Here is an 18,463-nt window from a genome sequence, read left to right on the forward strand (position 1 = left end):
ATCCTATTTTTCTCCTTTCTTTTTTCCTTGATCCTTTGCTCCTTTTTAAAGGGCACCAGGAAAAAATAAAAATAAGGACAAAAAATCAGGGTAAAAATGTATTGCCTACAGAGTCTGCCTACTGAGACCTGGTAAAAAAACACACACAAAAAAACAGTAAAGTATCTTTATTCTAAATCATTAACTAATGTTCAAATATAATTGATTTCTGGGTACAGGATAACTATCACTGGAAGTTGTACAAATTTACACTGATCAGCCATAACATTAAAACCACCTCCTACACTTAGTCCATTTTATCAGCTCCACTTACCATATAGAAGCACTTTGTGGTTCTACAATTACTGACTGTAGTCCATCTGTTTCTCTGCATACTTTTTTTTAGCCCCCTTTCATGCTGTTCTTAAATGGTCAGGACTCTCCCAGGACCACCACAGAGTAGGTATTATTTGGGTGGTGGATCATTCTCAGCACTGCAGTGACACTGACATGGTGGTGGTGTGTTAGTGTGTGTTGTGCTGGTATGAGTGGATCAGACACAGCAATGCTGATGGAGTTTTTAAACACCTCACTGTCACTGCTGGTCCTAGTCCACCAACCAAAAATATCCAGCCAACAGCGCCCCGTGGGCAGCGTCCTGTGACCACTGATGAAGGTCTAGAAGATGACCAACTCAAACAGCAGTAATAGATGAGCGATCGTCTCTGACTCTACATCTACAAGGTGGACCAACTAGGTAGGAGTGTCTAATAGAGTGGACAATGAGTGGACACGGAATTTAAAAACTCCAGCAGCGCTGCTGTGTCTGATCCACTCATACCAGCACCATGGCAGTGTCTCTGCAGTGCTGAGAATGATTCACCACCCAAATAATACCTGCTCTGTAGTGGTCCTGTGGGAGTCCTGATCATTGAAGAACAGAGTAAAAGGATGGTAAAAAAAAGCATGCAGAGAAACAGTCAGTAATTGTAGAACTACAAAGTGCTTCTATATGGTAAGTAGAGCTGATAAAATGGACATTGAGTGTAGAAACAAGGAGGTGGTATTAATAGTTATGGCTGATTGGTGTAAATATATGTACATAGGAACAGACTTGAGTATTAAAAACACACTTAAACATTTGTTCCAGATTCAAATCTGTTTTGACGCAGAGTTTGGTACATACAGTGCCTTGCAAAAGTATTCAGCCCCCTTGAACTTTTCAACCTTTTGCCACATTTCAGGCTTCAAACATAACGATATGAAATTGTAATTTTTTGTGAAGAATCAACAACAAGTGGGACACAATCGTGAAGTGGAACGAAATTTATTGGATATTTTAAACCTTTTTTAGAAATAAAAAACTGAAAAGTGGGGCGTGCAATATTATTCAGCCCCCTTGCGTTAATACTTTGTAGCGCCACCTTTTGCTGCGATTACAGCTGCAAGTCGCTTGGGGTATGTCTCTATCAGTTTTGCACATCGAGAGACAGAAATTTTTGCCCATTCTTCCTTGCAAAACAGCTCGAGCTCAGTGAGGTTGGATGGAGAGCGTTTGTGAACAGCAGTTTTCAGCTCTTTCAACAGATTCTCGATGGGATTCAGGTCTGGACTTTGACTTGGCCATTCTAACACCTGGATACGTTTATTTGTGAACCATTCCATTGTAGATTTTGCTTTATGTTTTGGATCATTGTCTTGTTGGAAGATAAATCTCCATCCCAGTCTCAGGTCTTTTGCAGACTGCAACAGGTTTTCTTCCAGAATGGTCCTGTATTTGGCTCCATCTATCTTCCCATCAATTTTAACCATCTTCCCTGTCCCTGCTGAAGAAAAGCAGGCCCAAACCATGATGCTGCCACCACCATGTTTGACAGTGGGGATGGTGTGTTCAGGATGATGAGCTGTGTTGCTTTTACGCCAAACATAACCTTTTGCATTGTGGCCAAAAAGTTCGATTTTGGTTTCATCTGACCATAGCACCTTCTTCCACATGTTTGGTGTGTCTCCCAGGTGACTTTTTATAGATATCTTTGAGAAATGGCTTTCTTCTTGCCACTCTTCCATAAAGGCCAGATTTGTGAAGTGTACGACTGATTGTGTCCTATGGACAGAGTCTCCCACCTCAGCTGTAGATCTCTGCAGTTCATTCAGAGTGATCATGGGCCTCTTGGCTGCATCTCTGATCAGTCTTCTCCTTGTTTGAGCTGAAAGTTTAGAGGGACGGCCGGGTCTTGGTAGATTTGCAGTGGTCTGATACTCCTTCCATTTCAATATGATCACTTGCACAGTGCTCCTTGAGATGTTTAAAGCTTGGGAAATCTTTTTGTATCCAAATCCGGCTTTAAACTTCTCCACAACAGTATCTCGGACCTGCCTGGTGTGTTCCTTGGTCTTCATGATGCTCTCTGCGCTTTAAACAGAACTCTGAGACTGTCACAGAGCAGGTGCATTTATACGGAGACTTGATTACACACAGGTGGATTCTATTTATCACCATCAGTCATTTAGGTCAACATTGGATCATTCAGAGATCCTCACTGAACTTCTGGAGTGAGTTTGCTGCACTGAAAGTAAAGGGGCTGAATAATATTGCACGCCCCACTTTTTAGTTTTTTATTTCTAAAAAAAGTTTAAAATATCCAATAAATTTCGTTCCACTTCACGATTGTGTCCCACTTGTTGTTGATTCTTCACAAAAAATTACAATTTCATATCGTTATGTTTGAAGCCTGAAATGTGGCAAAAGGTTGAAAAGTTCAAGGGGGCTGAATACTTTTGCAAGGCACTGTATGGGCAAGTGTGAAATGCCTTTTCTCACAAATGTTTCACCTTAAAACACACACACACACAAAGAGTCAGTAGTGTGTATGCAGCAGTAGTCACACATTAGATAAGTGCCAGTGTGTGTGTGTGTGTGTGTGTGTGTGTGTGGGGGGGGGCTTTGGTGCTGAAGAAGAACAAAGGGTCAGTCCATGTCCTCAGCTTTACAGTCCATTTATCTACAGTCACTTTCACACATGCACATTTACTCAAGCATTAACCACCAATTTACTGGCTAGACACTGTGTGAGGAAGCAAGCCAAAGCCAAATGCAGAGTAACCTGACACTGCAATTTACTGGGGTGATACTTAGTACAGTCATTGGGTGAATACAGGGTTAGTTTATATGTAGGGCCCTACTTAATTCACAGGAAAATTTGCTTCATTTCACAAACCTCGTTTTTTAAAAATCACAGATTTTACAGATTTTTAAAGAAAAGGGCCACATTTCACGACAGTCATTAATGACACTCATAAATTGAATGACGGAATAAATATCTTAATCATTGAATGTAAACCTAGAACGTTCAACAATGCTCTGTCATAAAGTCTGTTTACCCAAACTCAGTTACCCGAGTCGTGTCTTTAACTGCTTTACACTTCAACATCTTGGACATTTTGACTAATCAATTGCAAACTGAATTGCCGTAGGATTGCTAGGACCACCGTAAGGCACTTGAACGATATGCGAAAGAAAAAAGTTAAATCATTAAACACAAATCTTAAATTTTTAATTCCACAGCAAATTGCATATTATACGAGAAACGGCTCATTTCATGAATCGTGACGCAATTTTTTACGGCTGTGAATTTTGAAGGGCCTAATACATACACTATATTGCCAAAAGTATTCGCTCATCTGCCTTCACATGCACATGAATTTGAGTGACATCCCATTCTTAATCCATAGGGTTTAATATGATGTTGGCCCACCCTTTGCAGCTATAACAGCTTCAACTCTTCTGGGAAGGTTTTCCACAAGGTTTAGGAGTGTGTTTATGGAAATTTTTAACCATTCTTCCAGAAGCGCATTTGTGAGGTCAGACACTGATGTTGGACGAGAAGGCCTGGACCACAGTCTTCGCTCTAATTCATCCCAAAGGTGTTCTATCGGGTTGAGGTCGGGACTGTGCAGGCCAGTCAAGTTCTTCTACACCAAACTTGCTCATCCATGTCTTTATGGACCAATGGACTGGTGCGCAGTCATGTTGGAACAGGAAGGGGCCATCCCCAAACTGTTCCCACAAAGTTGGGAGCATAAAATTGTCCAAAATCTCTTGGTATGCTGAAGCGTTAAGAGTTTCTTTCACTGGAACTAAGGGGCCGAGCCCAACTCCTGACAAACAGCCCCACACCATAATCCCCCTCTCCACCAAACTTTACACTTGGCACAATGCAGTCAGACAAGTTCCGTTCTCCTGGCAACCGCCAAACCCAGACTCATCCATCGGATTGCCAGACGGAGAAGCGTGATTCATCATTCCAGAGAACACGTCTGCACTGCTCTAGAGTCCAGTGGCAGTGTGCTTTACACCACTGCATCCGACGCTTTGCATTGCGCTTGGTGATGTAAGGCTTGGATGCACTTTTGGCAATATAGTGTATGTAAACAAAAGCTGATACAGTGCCTTGCAAAAGTATTCAGCCCCCTTAAACTTTTCAACCTTTTGCCACATTTCAGGCTTCAAACATAACGATATGAAATTGTAATTTTTTGTGAAGAATCAACAACAAGTGGGACACAATCGTGAAGTGGAACGAAATGTATTGGATATTTTAAACTTTTTTTAGAAATAAAAAACTGAAAAGTGGGGCGTGCAATATTATTCAGCCCCCTTGCGTTAATACTTTGTAGCGCCACCTTTTGCTGCGATTACAGCTGCAAGTCGCTTGGGGTATGTCTCTATCAGTTTTGCACATCGAGAGACAGAAATTTTTGCCCATTCTTCCTTGCAAAACAGCTCGAGCTCAGTGAGGTTGGATGGAGAGCGTTTGTGAACAGCAGTTTTCAGCTCTTTCCACAGATTCTCGATGGGATTCAGGTCTGGACTTTGACTTGGCCATTCTAACACCTGGATACGTTTATTTGTGAACCATTCCATTGTAGATTTTGCTTTATGTTTTGGATCATTGTCTTGTTGGAAGATAAATCTCCGTCCCAGTCTCAGGTCTTTTGCAGACTGCAACAGGTTTTCTTCCAGAATGGTCCTGTATTTGGCTCCATCCATCTTCCCATCAATTTTAACCATCTTCCCTGTCCCTGCTGAAGAAAAGCAGGCCCAAACCATGATGCTGCCACCACCATGTTTGACAGTGGGGATGGTGTGTTCAGGATGATGAGCTGTGTTGCTTTTACGCCAAACATAACGTTTTGCATTGTGGCCAAAAAGTTCGATTTTGGTTTAATCTGACCAGAGCACCTTCTTCCACATGTTTGGTGTGTCTCCCAGGTGACTTTTTATAGATATCTTTGAGAAATGGCTTTCTTCTTGCCACTCTTCCATAAAGGCCAGATTTGTGCAGTGTACGACTGATTGTGTCCTATGGACAGAGTCTCCCACCTCAGCTGTAGATCTCTGCAGTTCATTCAGAGTGATCATGGGCCTCTTGGCTGCATCTCTGATCAGTCTTCTCCTTGTTTGAGCTGAAAGTTTAGAGGGACGGCCGGGTCTTGGTAGATTTGCAGTGGTCTGATACTCCTTCCATTTCAATATGATCGCTTGCACAGTGCTCCTTGAGATGTTTAAAGCTTGGGAAATCTTTTTGTATCCAAATCCGGCTTTAAACTTCTCCACAACAGTATCTCGGACCTGCCTGGTGTGTTCCTTGGTCTTCATGATGCTCTCTGCGCTTTAAACAGAACTCTGAGACTGTCACAGAGCAGGTGCATTTATACGGAGACTTGATTACACACAGGTGGATTCTATTTATCACCATCAGTCATTTAGGTCAACATTGGATCATTCAGAGATCCTCACTGAACTTCTGGAGTGAGTTTGCTGCACTGAAAGTAAAGGGGCTGAATAATATTGCACGCCCCACTTTTTAGTTTTTTATTTCTAAAAAAAGTTTAAAATATCCAATAAATTTCGTTCTACTTCACGATTGTGTCCCACTTGTTGTTGATTCTTCACAAAAAATTACAATTTCATATCGTTATGTTTGAAGCCTGAAATGTGGCAAAAGGTTGAAAAGTTCAAGGGGGCTGAATACTTTTGCAAGGCACTGTACCTACAAAACAGTGGCGGCTGCTGGTCTTTCAAAGAGGGGAAGCTCATTGTCGGCTTACATCATCAAATTTGTCAATTTATTTACACATAAATTCTGCCCTCTCTTTCTTTTACAAGAAAATGGCCTGAAATGGGTTGCAGTTTGTCTTTCGACTTCACTCGCAAAATCCGCGATGGGACTGAAGCTCCCAGTGATTAAGTGACTAATGAAGTGTATTGCTTTGGCAATACGAATGTCCCTATTTGTCATGCCAATAAAGCTTCTTTTGAGTTTGAGTTTGAGAAGTGACAGTGTAGCGCTCAAACTAGCTGTCAATCAAAACGGGATTCAGCCTTTCCACTGATCCTCCAATCATCTTGCAGAAGCTCAGCATCCACACCCGCCCACAGCCCCATTCACCCCCAGAGACGCTCAGCGTCCGGGGGCGGGACAAAATCGAGGCATTTATCCAATGACCGGCGAGTTTCGGAGCATAAAAAAAAAAACCTCAACACAGTCCCATAGAGGTGAAGAGACGCTCAGCTTCTGCGGGCAAATGCAATGACGCTACGGGAATGTATGAGTTAAGTTAAGAAAATCGAGTCGATTTGTGATAATTAGATGATTCTGAACGAACTCGTCTTCGAGATATACGTGTTCTAACGCATTTGTAGTCAATGAAATGTTAACACAACTGTACATATTTGACCATTTAATTTTGGACATTTTAGGGGAAGCTGAGCTTCCCTTGCAGTCTTAGAGAAATCGCCACTGCTACAAAAAATATACAAGCAAGTGAATTAAAATATTAATATGATAGGGGCTACATGTGGAAGAATTCAAATCAACTATTTTTATTGGTAAAAGTATCAGAATATAAATGTAATAATATTAAAGTAGAGCTAATAAATACATGTAAATAACATAATTGTGACATGGCAAATAGTATCTGATCCACTGATATGGATTTTAAATGATGTCTATTATTTTATATGATGTCTATCAACTTCCTTTTGCTAAGAACATTTTCAACATGTCAGTTTATGCATATTATATTTAGTCTATTAATAAAATCTTAAACCTGAAACGTTCTCTAAAAGCTAATTCCATCTACCAAGGTTGATTGACAACTTACGTTAATACTTGCAGTGTTTATATATGGCCCATCTATAATTTATTACTTTTATGTTTTATTATTTTGGAGGTTTGTGTATATATGTATGGGGAGAGAAAGTATGCCAGCTTTGGGTGTTTGGGTTTCTTTTCTTTAAAAAATCACTTTCTACTACTAGCTTAGAAAAACAAAATAAAAGAGTGAAAAAGAATCGTGACTTGCCTTATTGTTAACTTTAACTGATTTCTTTGTGTCCTGAGGTAAATCAGGTACAAAGTAAATCCCATTGTACACACTACATCTATCTGTCAGGTTCATGGGAACAGTCGGGGTCGAAGCTTTGTTGGAAGATCGTTAATGTAATTAACAGCTGTAAAGGAGTGCATAGAAAACTCTGCGGTGTTGTTTCTCTCCGAGACTTTTCACACGGGAATGCTTTCTCTTTTTTCTATTCTTCTCCTTCGTACTATTTCATTTTCTCACTTTACCTACCTTGTGGGCAGATTGTAATTATTCTATTGTTTCTTTAACCACAAGCATTGAGCATTACAATGTCTGACTGTAATTAAACTTAAGGGACAGAGTTTATTTGGTAATAAATTAAGATTTTTTGTGTGGGAATTTTATTGACTGATTCTGTGCAGTGTCTGGATTTGTGGATCAGTGCCTTAACCAGTGATAGCTCAGTGGTTAAGGTACTGGACTAGTAAACAGAAGGTTGCCGGTTCAAGCCCCGCCACCACCAAGTTGCCACTGTTGAGTCCCTGAGCAAGGCCCTTAACCCTCAATTGCTCATTGTGTTCAGCTCATTGTGTAAGTCGCTTTGGATAAAAAGCGTCTGCTAAATGCTGAAAATGAAAATGTAAAATGGATTTAAAGCTGACTTTTCAATGTGCTGCAATGAGTTCAAGAGCTAAGCTAAATAATGTCCTTTAGGTTGTGTCTTATTATCTGTTCTTGGTGGGAGATTGAATAATATCAGCCCTGATCAGATCTTATCACAACATACAGTGGACAAGCCATAGCCTAGTGGTTAAGGTACTGGACTAATAATCAGACGGTTGCTGGTTCAAGCCCCACCATTGCCAGGTTGCTGCTGTTGGGCCCTTGAGCAAGGCACTTAACCCTTAATTGCTCAGACTGTATACTGTAATGTAAGCCGCTTTGGATAAAGGCATCTGCTAAATGCTGAAAATTTAAATACAGTATATTTTAACAGTATACAGCATAAATAATGATTTAATCAAATGCAGAAATTTTGCATTGCCTCAGTTTTGCATCATGTTGTGTACAGCTTTCATTGTTTAGGGTATTTCACTGCCAGAATGTAAAATTGGCCAAAGCATCTCCTACACCTCAAATAAAAATTTAAAACAGAAGGCAATTAGGCTGCAGTTTCTTCTCTCTCCCTTTTTCATGGTGTTCATTTGCTTGACTGCCTGATTAAAGATTTAGCAGAATACTTAGCCCTGGTTTAACAGAGTCTGGACATTTTTAACAGTTAAAAACCTCTCTTATTTTGTTAAACTGCACAAGGATGTTAAGAGTTGAGTCAAGAGAGGCTTTATTGTCATTTCAGCTATATACAAGTACATATTGAAATGAAACAACGTTCCTCCAGGATCAGGGTGACAACAGCACAATAAATACAAAAAACCTACGATTAATACAAAAATACATTTCTAATCTAAAAAGTAATTAAGGAAGACAAGACAGGATAGGGTTTTTATAGCAGCAGAGATAAGAGAGTAAGGTGCAAAAATGCAAAAACTTGCAAATTGCAATATTGTGCAAAGATGCAAGTAATACAGTCACAGTAGTACAATTAGAGGTGGAAAGAATACTAAAATATTGTACTCAAGTAAAATTACTTTAATGAATTTTACTTAAGTATGAGTAAAAGTAAAAAGTTACTCATTTAAAATGTACTCAGAATAAACGTTACTTAGTTACTTTTTTAACAGGAGAGGGTGTCTCTTCTGTGTAATGCAAACAGGACAGGTGGATATATCTCACAATAGTTGTTTTTAATTAAAATATAATAGGAAAAAACATGTTGATACAACATTTAAAACATTTAGGGATGTGTAATGTGTCATTTTAGTACAGACCATCCCATAAAACCTTTTCAAACTGTATAAGCACTGAAGTTAGCATTGTGGATTCTATAGACCAGCCTTCTTTTCATCACCAACAAATACCACACAACAGTCATACTGCAAATCCATAACTCAACACAAGTCAAGGTTACAGGTGTTGTGACTTTCACTAAATGAAAAGAAAACTCTCAAGATGTAAGACAAAACTTTGCCATTCTTTGACATCAGACTATGTTGTCAAATAACGAAACATCAAACTCCAAACATGTTAAACTTTTAAAATCATTCTTCCCTACTCTATACCTAGATTACAGCTCCTTTATTTTAGCCAGTTTATTTTCCATCGCAGAATTCACTGCAGCAGTTTCCCGGACGATTTTTTTAGCGTATTTTTACTCAGTAATAGATGTTATTTAAAATGTATTCGCTCGTCTGCCTTCACACGCATATGAACTTGAGTGACATCCCATTCTTAATCCATAAGGGTTTAATATGTTGTCGGCCCACCCTTTGCAGCTATAACAGCTTCAACTCTTCTGGGAAGGCTTTCCACAAGGTTTAGGATTGTGTTTCTGGGAATTTTTGACCATTCTTCCAGAAGCGCATTTGTGAGGTCAGACACTGATGTTGGACGAGAAGGCATGGCTCCCAGTCTCTGCTCTAATTCATCCCAAAGGTATTCTAACGGGTTGAGGTCAGGACAGGAAGGGGCCATCCCCAAACTGTTCCCACAAACCCAGACTCGCCCATCGGATTGCCAGACGGAGAAGCGTTATTCGTCACTCCAGAGAACACGTCTCCACTGCTCTAGAGTCCAGTGGCGGCGTGCTTTACGCCACTGCATCCGACGCTTTGCATTGCGCTTGGTGATGTAAGGCTTGGATGCAGCTGCTCGGCCATGGAAACCCATTCCATGAAGCTCTCTACACACTGTTCTTGAGCTAATCTGAAGGCCACATGAAGTTTGGAGGTCTGCTGCGATTGACTCTGCAGAAAGTTGGCGACCTCTGGCACTATGCGCCTCAGCATCCGCTGACCTCGCTGTCATTTTACGTGACCTAACACTTCGTGGCTGAGTTGCTGTAATTCCCAATCGCTTCCACTTTGTTATAATACCACTGACAGTTGACTGTGGAATATAAGCATAGTAGTGAGGAAATTTCACGACTGGACTTGTTGCACAGGTGGCATCCTATCACGGTACCACGCTGGAATTCACTGAGCACCTGGGAGCGACCCATTCTTTAGCAAATGTTTGCATGCCTAGGTGCTTGGTTTTATACACCTGTGGCCATGGAAGTGATTGGAACACCAGAATTGAATTATTTGGATGGGTGAGTGAATACTTTTGGCAATATAGTGTAGCTATGTCATTGCGGGTCAGTCACTGTACGGGCGGCACGGTGGCTAATGCCAAGTTCACACTACACGACTTTCTGATTTGCCAGGTCGCTGTACAGTTCACACTACACGACTGAATCTTTTGCACTCAGGAGTCTTTCAGTCGGTGTGTATTTCACACTACACGACTGATCGGTGATAGGGGGTTTCACACTACACGACCTATCACCAACTGGAATCGCAGGCGAGCTTCTCTGCTCTCACAAATATCGTTTTGTTACGAAAACACACGCAAGATGTGACGAAAGGTTTAATGATACCGCGTCCAAAAATGCACAAGTAGCGAGCGATCAAAGTTTGTGCACGTAAAAACAAAGAGAAAAAATAAATGAATCTTAGTGGATTTGGCTTGGGTTGTTGTGTAGTGAGTTGGAGGTTAATAAATATTTTTTGCAATGCAACGTTGGTGTTTTGTAGAGAACGATAAGGTCAGAAATACTGTAAAACTTGTGTGTAACACCTGTGTATTATGATATAAACTATATTAAGCCCATGTACAGCCTTTTACACTCCTCTCCTGCGTTTCTTCTCACACTGTATCTTGCGTTCTCATTGGCTGTTCAACATAGTACTCATTGCCAGTCGGGAAACACCCATTCAGATATCTGACATGCTAGATATCTCGATCCGGTCGCCGAGCGCTCAGCGAGCCGCTCGGATCGAGTTGTTGGGTAGTTCACACTTAGCGATTAAGAGCCGAGTTTTGATCGCCGAGCGAACGCCGAGTTGCTCCCGAGCCAGCAAATCTAGCGCCGACCAGTCGCTGAGCGAAAATCAGGGCAAAAATCGTGTAGTGTGAACTAGGCAGAAGTGGGTTTACTCTGGGTTCTCAGGTTTCCTTCCACAGTTCAAAGACATGCAAGTGAGGTGAATTGGAGATACTAAATTGTCCATGACTGTGTTTGATATAACCTTTTGAACTGATGAATCTTGTGTAATTAGTAACTACCGTTCCTGTCATGAATGTAACCAAAGTGTAAAACATGACATTAAAATCCTAATAAACAACCAGTCACTGTACCAATGCTAACCCCTGTCCACTATGTGAAAGCTACTACAATGACCATGCATACTTTAAAACTGGACATTGGAGAAATGAATAAAAGGTGACTGGTTTGTCAAATCCTGTTCATTTATCTTGTGGAAAAGAAGGTGCCAGGAAGGGAATTAAGCATTAATAAATCATTTATAAATGCTGTTTGTAGTATTGTTTATGTACTAGATCACCATAAACCCTCCTAAAGGCTGTTTTGACAAGGCATGTTTGTTTAACATGTTTGTCTGTAGTTGCAACTGATAAAGAAATGAAGGTTTTTTTCTCCTTCTTATTACAAGGAAGATGACTGATTGTTCTATTAAATATTGCAGTTCCAGCAAGGGCTCTCCCACTCTCTACATCTATTAGTCACAGTCAGATTAGGGCAGAGGGACGCCCACTGTAATTTTATGCAGTTTAGCTGCTGACATTTTATGAATATGAAACAAACACCTGCATGCTGCTGTGCCTGTAAAACACACACAGCTGTACAGGTATTCCCACTTTATATAAAAATATACACTGATCAGCCATAACATTCTTGTTTCCACACTCACTGTCTGTTTTATCAGCTCCACTTACCATATAGAAGCACTTTGTAGTAGTCCATCTATTTCTCTATATACTTTTTCAACCTCCTTTTACTCTGTTCTTTAATGGTCAGGACCCCCACAGGACCACAGCAGAGCAGGTATTATTCAGACACAGCAGCGCTGTTGGAGATTTTAAATACCGTGTCCACTCACTGTCCACTCTATTAGACACTCCTACATAGTTGGTCCACCTTGTAGATGTAAAGTCAGAGACGATCGCTCATCTGTTGCTGCTGTTTGAGTTGCTCATCTTCGGGACCTTCATCAGTGGTCACAGGATGCTGCCCATGGGGCGCTGTTGGCTGGATATTTTTGGTTGATGGACTATTCTCAGTCCAGCAGTGACAGTGAGGTGTTTAAAAACTCCAGCAGCATTGCTGTGTCCTATCCACTCATAACAGCTAAACACACACCAACACACCACCATCATGTCAGTGTCACTGCAGTGCTGAGAATGATCCACCACCCAAATAATACCTGCTCTGTGGTGGTCCTGGGAGAGTCCTGACCATTGAAGAACAGCATGAAAGGGGGCCAACAAAGCATGCAGAGAAACAGATGGACTACAGTCAGTAATTGTAGAACTACAAAGTGCTCCTATATGGTAAGTGGAGCTGATAAAATGGACAGTGTGTGTAGAAACAAGGAGGTGGTTTTAATGTTATGGCTGATGGGTGTATATGTGTGTGTTATGATAAACATTAGTGTTTCTCGATTGTTATAATAATGTTTAATATGGGAAGAAGCATCTTTCTGATTGTGAGAAAAGGTAGGTATAGGTTCGTAAGGTATATTGTTGAGCAACCATCCTAGGATTCAATTTTGTATTTTGTATGCCTGCCTTAGTTCTATATGTGTGTGTGATTCTAGTTGTGGATACTGCTGTAATCTCTTTGCTAAAAGAATCCTCTTTTTTTTATAAAGCCAGTTAATGAGCAGGTCTTGCGCATCTCTTGGTCTAGTCTGAGTAAATCACTATGTTATTTTAGTTCAAGCAGAAATGTTCCTATAAAAATGGTATAAGTTAATGTTTACCATTCAAAAACCATTACCAGAAAAGTTAGGACAGCAATCTGTGATTTGCTAATTCCCTTGAACATCTGTTTAACTAAAAAAGGGGTGGCACAGTGGCTAAGTGGGTAGCACTGTCGCCTCACAGCAAGAAGGTCCTGGGTTCGATCCCAGGTGGGGTGGTCCAGGTCCTTTCTGTGTAGAGTTTGCATGTTCTCCCCATGTCTAGGTGGGTTTCCTTCGGGAGCTCCGGTTTCCTCCCACAGTCCAAAGACATGCAAGTGAGGTGAATTGTAGACACTGAATTGTCCATTACTGTGTTTGATATAATATAATATAATATAATATATAATATATAATATATTTCCAATGTTTCACCTGACCAACTTAACTGTGTTTTGTAAATAGAATTGCATTTAGAATTACATTCCATTGGCCGCTCAGGTGGCGCAGCGGTAAAAACACACGCTGGAACCAGGAACGCTGGGATTTCAAATACATCGTATCGAATCTCAGCTCTGCCTGTCGGCTAAGGCTGATCAGCCACATGAACAACGATTGGCCTGTTGTTCAGATGGGTGGGACTAAGCCAGATGGGGTCTCTCTCTCATGACTGGTGCAATTATGACCTTCGCTGGCTGATTGATGGCGCCTGCACAGAGATGAAAAAAGAGTGCTCTCAGGGTGTGTCTCCCTGTACACAACGCTGAGCTGCACTGCACTCGTCAAAGTGTAGGTGATAAGATGCATATGGCATGCTGCCCACGTGTCGGAGGGGGCGTGGGTTAGCTTCGTTCTCCTCAATCAGAGCAGGGATCGGCATTGGTGGAGAGGAAGCATGACGCAATCGGGCAATTGGACGCGCTAAAAAGGGAGAAAAAGCGGAGAAAATGCATAAAAAAAAAAAAAAAAAAAGAATTACATTCCATTGACTGTCAGGGAACAGACATAGCCTTGATCCCAGTATATTTCCTAATACATTTTAAATATACGCCTCTGTGTTAATAGTATCTTCACAAAAATGCAAGTCCCCCATTCCATGGCCACTGATGCACCCCTCTGCTTTTGCTTTTTTTTGCTAATAACAGTCTCAACATCTATTTTCCCCATGCACAGACTAACTGAAATGTGGACCATAACACACCTACACTGTCTTCTGACATAAACTCTAAGTAGTGTTACTGCATAGAATTGCTGTGTTGTAGGTTGTATTTCTGATGCAGTGGGAGACTGTTAAGTGGCATCAGTTTTAGCTATATTTATTACAGTATCCTGACAGTTTTGTATGTAATGCTATTAAAAAGCACACATTTACTTTACATACTGAGATTTATCTAAAATCCTTGAATCTTTTCACAATATTATGTACTGTAAATGGTGAAAGACCTAAATTATTTCCAATCTTGTTTTAAAAAATGTTCTATTTGAACTGTGACAATTGAAAATCTCATGCAGTTTGACACAAGTGGTGAGCCACGACTCATTCTAGCTTTTGAAGACTAAGCTTTTCGTGAATCCTTCTTTTATACCCAATCGTGATACTCTGACTGGTTACTAATTCACCTGATTATTGTGGTATGTGTCAAAATGGAGTAACTACTTTATTATGCTTTAAACTCTTTAAACTTTTCACTCTTATTTGATGCTGATGATGTTGAAAGCATCAAACTCAATTTTTTTTTACTGGCAAAATCCAATTAAGTTGGTCTGTGAAAACATTGTAAATCTTTTCTTTGTATTTTTGTTAGTTAAATGAAAATTCTTCTTGTTTGACATTTTACAAAATGTCCCAACCATTCCGAAAATTATTTCCAGTTAGTTTCTATTGTTGGATTGTTCTCTACAGAGAAAGGACCCAGACAGCTTCACCTGGGAATCGAACCCAGGACCTTCTTGCTGTAGGGCGACAGTGCCATACACTTATATTAAACCATTGGAATTTTTAATCAGTGGTGCAAAGCCAGTACATTCCAGATAAAGATAGCCTATTATTGTTTTGTTTTTGAGTTTTTGCTCATTAAGGAAAGTCTAATGCATCACTTCCTCCCTGCTGTGGCCTGATCCCTAACCCATTACTTGCAATTAAACATCTTCTCCTCTCCTTTATTGTTGGATTGTTTCTAATTAGACATTAGAAGTATAAATACCTCAAAAAAGACAAAGTATTTCTAATTTAAGATTATTTGCTCTGGTGACAAAAGTTATTACTGCTCTTAAATAAGGTAGCCACTACTCTGTAGCTCACAACAATCACGTGACCTGAACCACATGTTACAGAAGTAAGAAGTACTGATTACTAAAAAAGATTGTACCGCTAAGACGGAATAGGTTTTATTGTGCTTATGCTTCTCTGTGATGCTTATTTTAAATAAGGCAGAGACTATACACTGATCAGCCATAACATTAAAACCTCCTTGTTTCTACACTTACTGTCCATTTTATCAGCTCCACTTAACATATAGAAGCACTTTGTAGCTCTACAATTACTTACTATAGTCCATCTGTTTCTCTACATACCTTTTTAGCCTGCTTTGACCCTGTTCTTCAATGGTCAGGACCCCCACAGGACCACCAGAGAGTAGTTATTATTTGGGTGGTGGATCATTCTCAGCACTGCAGTGACACTGACATTGTGGTGATGTGTTAGTGCGTGTTGTGCTGGTAGGTGGGAACAGACACAGCAGCGCTGTTGGAGTTTTTAAACACCGTGTACACTCACTGTCCACTCTATTAGACACTCCTACCTAGTTGGTCCACCTTGTAGATGTAAAGTCAGAGACGATTGCTCATCTATTGGTGCTGTTTGAGTTGATCATCTTCTAGACCTTCATCAGTGGTTACAGGACGCTGCCCATGGGGCGCTGTTGGCTGGATATATTTTTGGTTGGTGGACGATTCTCAGTCCAGCAGTGACAGTGAGGTGTTTTTATCCACTCATACCAGCACAACACACACTAACACACCACCACCATGTCAGTGTCACTGCAGTGCTGAGAATGATCCAGCACCTAAATAATACCTACTCTGTAGTGGTCCTGTGGGGGTCCTGACCATTGAAGAACAGCATGAAAGGGGGCTAACAAAGCATGCAAAAAAACAGATGGACTACAGTCAGTAATTGTAGAACTACAAAGTGCTCCTATATGGTAAATGGAGCTGATGAAATGAATAGTGAGTGTAGACACAAGGAGGTGGTTTTAATGTTATGGCTGATCAGTGTAAATAATGCTGTGCCTACACTGAATTTTAGTACAATACCAGCTCTGATTTAAAAGTACAGTATTTTAAAAATCTTAAGTAAATGCATATTTTATAAAGCTTGGGCTAATAGGACACAAATGTACCCAGCATTGGTATTGGAAAGGGTGATAATATCAGTATAAACAATCATTAATTGGATTTCATTGCAAGTACAAGGAAAATTCTAATTGGATCTTAATTAGAATCTTTAACTTGAACGTTAAATTTATTTCACGTATTGAACTATTCAAGTTTATCCAAACAATTATCTTAAGCATTACAGGTTTTATACAAGATCATTTGCATGCCAGGATTTCCAATATGCACTCAACATGTCCTTAACATTGCATCAGGCTAAACTGAATTGTAGCTCTGTTTCATAATTCCTTTCCCAGAGTAAAATCTTCATTACTCAGCAGCTGCTGAAGCTTAGTAAACATATTCAAATGTTTCATTTCTTAATTTTGAAACCCTGAAACGCTCTGAAAATAACTCTCAGCCGGTTTCTCAGCTTCTCTAGCATTTTGTTGTGCACTAATACACTGATCAGCCATAACATTAAAACCACCTCCTTGTTTCTACACTCACTGTCCATTTTACCAGCTCCACTTACCATATAGAAGCACTTTGTAGTTCTACAATTACTGATTGTACTTCATCTGTTTCTCTACATACCTTTTTAGCTTGCTTTCGCCCAGTTCTTCAATGGTCAGGACCCCCACAGGACCACCACAGAGCAGGTATTATTTGGGTGGTGGATCATTCTCGGCACTGCAGTGAAACTAACATAGTGGTGGTGTTTTTTGTGTGTTGTGCTGGTACGAATGGATCAGACACAGCAGCGCTGCTGGAGTTTTTAAACACTGTGTCCACTCAATGTCCACTCTATTAGACACTCCTACCTAGTTGGTCCACCTTGTAGATGTAAAGTCAGAAACGATCGCTGATCTATTGCTGCTGTTTGAGTGGTCACATCAGTGGTCACAGGACGCTGCCCACAGGGAACTGTTGGCTGGATATTTTTGGTTGGTGGACTATTCTCAGTCCAGCAGTGATAGTGAGGTGTTTAAAAACTCCAGTAGCGCTCTGCTGTGTCTTATCCACTCATACCAGCACAACACACACTAACACACCACCATCATGTCAGTGTCACTGCAGTGCTGAGAATGATCCACCACCTAAATAATACCTGCTCTGATGGTGGTGGTCCTGACCATTGGAGAACAGCATGAAAAGGGGCTAACAAAGTATGCAGAGAAACAGATGGACTACAGTCAGTAACTGTAGAACTACAAAGTGCTTCTATATGGTAAGTGGAGCTGATAAAATGGACAGTAAGTGTAGAAACAAGGTGGTAGTTTTAATGTTATGGCTGATCGGTGTATTATTCATTCATTAATTGTAAATAAATGGCAAACACACACTCACGCCAAAGGCAATTTTAGCTCCAACTAACTTGGCTGCATGTCTTTGGACTGTGGGATGACACCCACATAGACACTGGGAGAATATGCAAACTCTACAGAGAAGGGACCTGGACAGCTTTTCCTGGGAATCGAACCCAGGACCCTCTTTCTTTAAGGCGACAGTACTATGCAGTAATAGAAAACCATTGTAATTTTTAATCAGTGGTCTAAAGCCAGTACATTCTAGATAAAGATAGCCTATTATTGTATTGTTTTGTGAGTTTTTGCTCATTAAGGAAAATCTAATGCATTACTTCCTCCCTGCTGTGGCCTGATCCCTAACCCATTACTTGCAATTAAGCATCTTCTCCTCTTTTTTGAAACCCTATTTCGCAGCCACTGGCTACATGACAAGTAGTACTACCATATACATTCCCCACACCCAACACAATGTATGTTTTATTTCTTTTAATGCAGTTTTTTCTAGTGGGGTTTGTGTCTATTGCTTTAATTCACTTGGTCTTTCCTGCTCTCTCGCTTTCTCTTTTATAA

At 40.4% G+C, this 18,463-nt stretch overlaps 1 protein-coding gene across 1 annotated transcript in view; it reads left to right on the top strand.

Moving 5' to 3' along the window:
• The window catches only part of fgf11a (fibroblast growth factor 11a), a 121,035-nt gene that overhangs the window by 44,885 nt on the left and 57,687 nt on the right, over positions 1 to 18,463 (top strand). The gene's annotated exons all lie outside the window — the stretch shown is intronic.

Source organism: Trichomycterus rosablanca, chromosome 4 (genome assembly GCF_030014385.1).
Source record: "Trichomycterus rosablanca isolate fTriRos1 chromosome 4, fTriRos1.hap1, whole genome shotgun sequence".
Classification (NCBI taxonomy): Eukaryota; Metazoa; Chordata; class Actinopteri; order Siluriformes; family Trichomycteridae; genus Trichomycterus; species Trichomycterus rosablanca.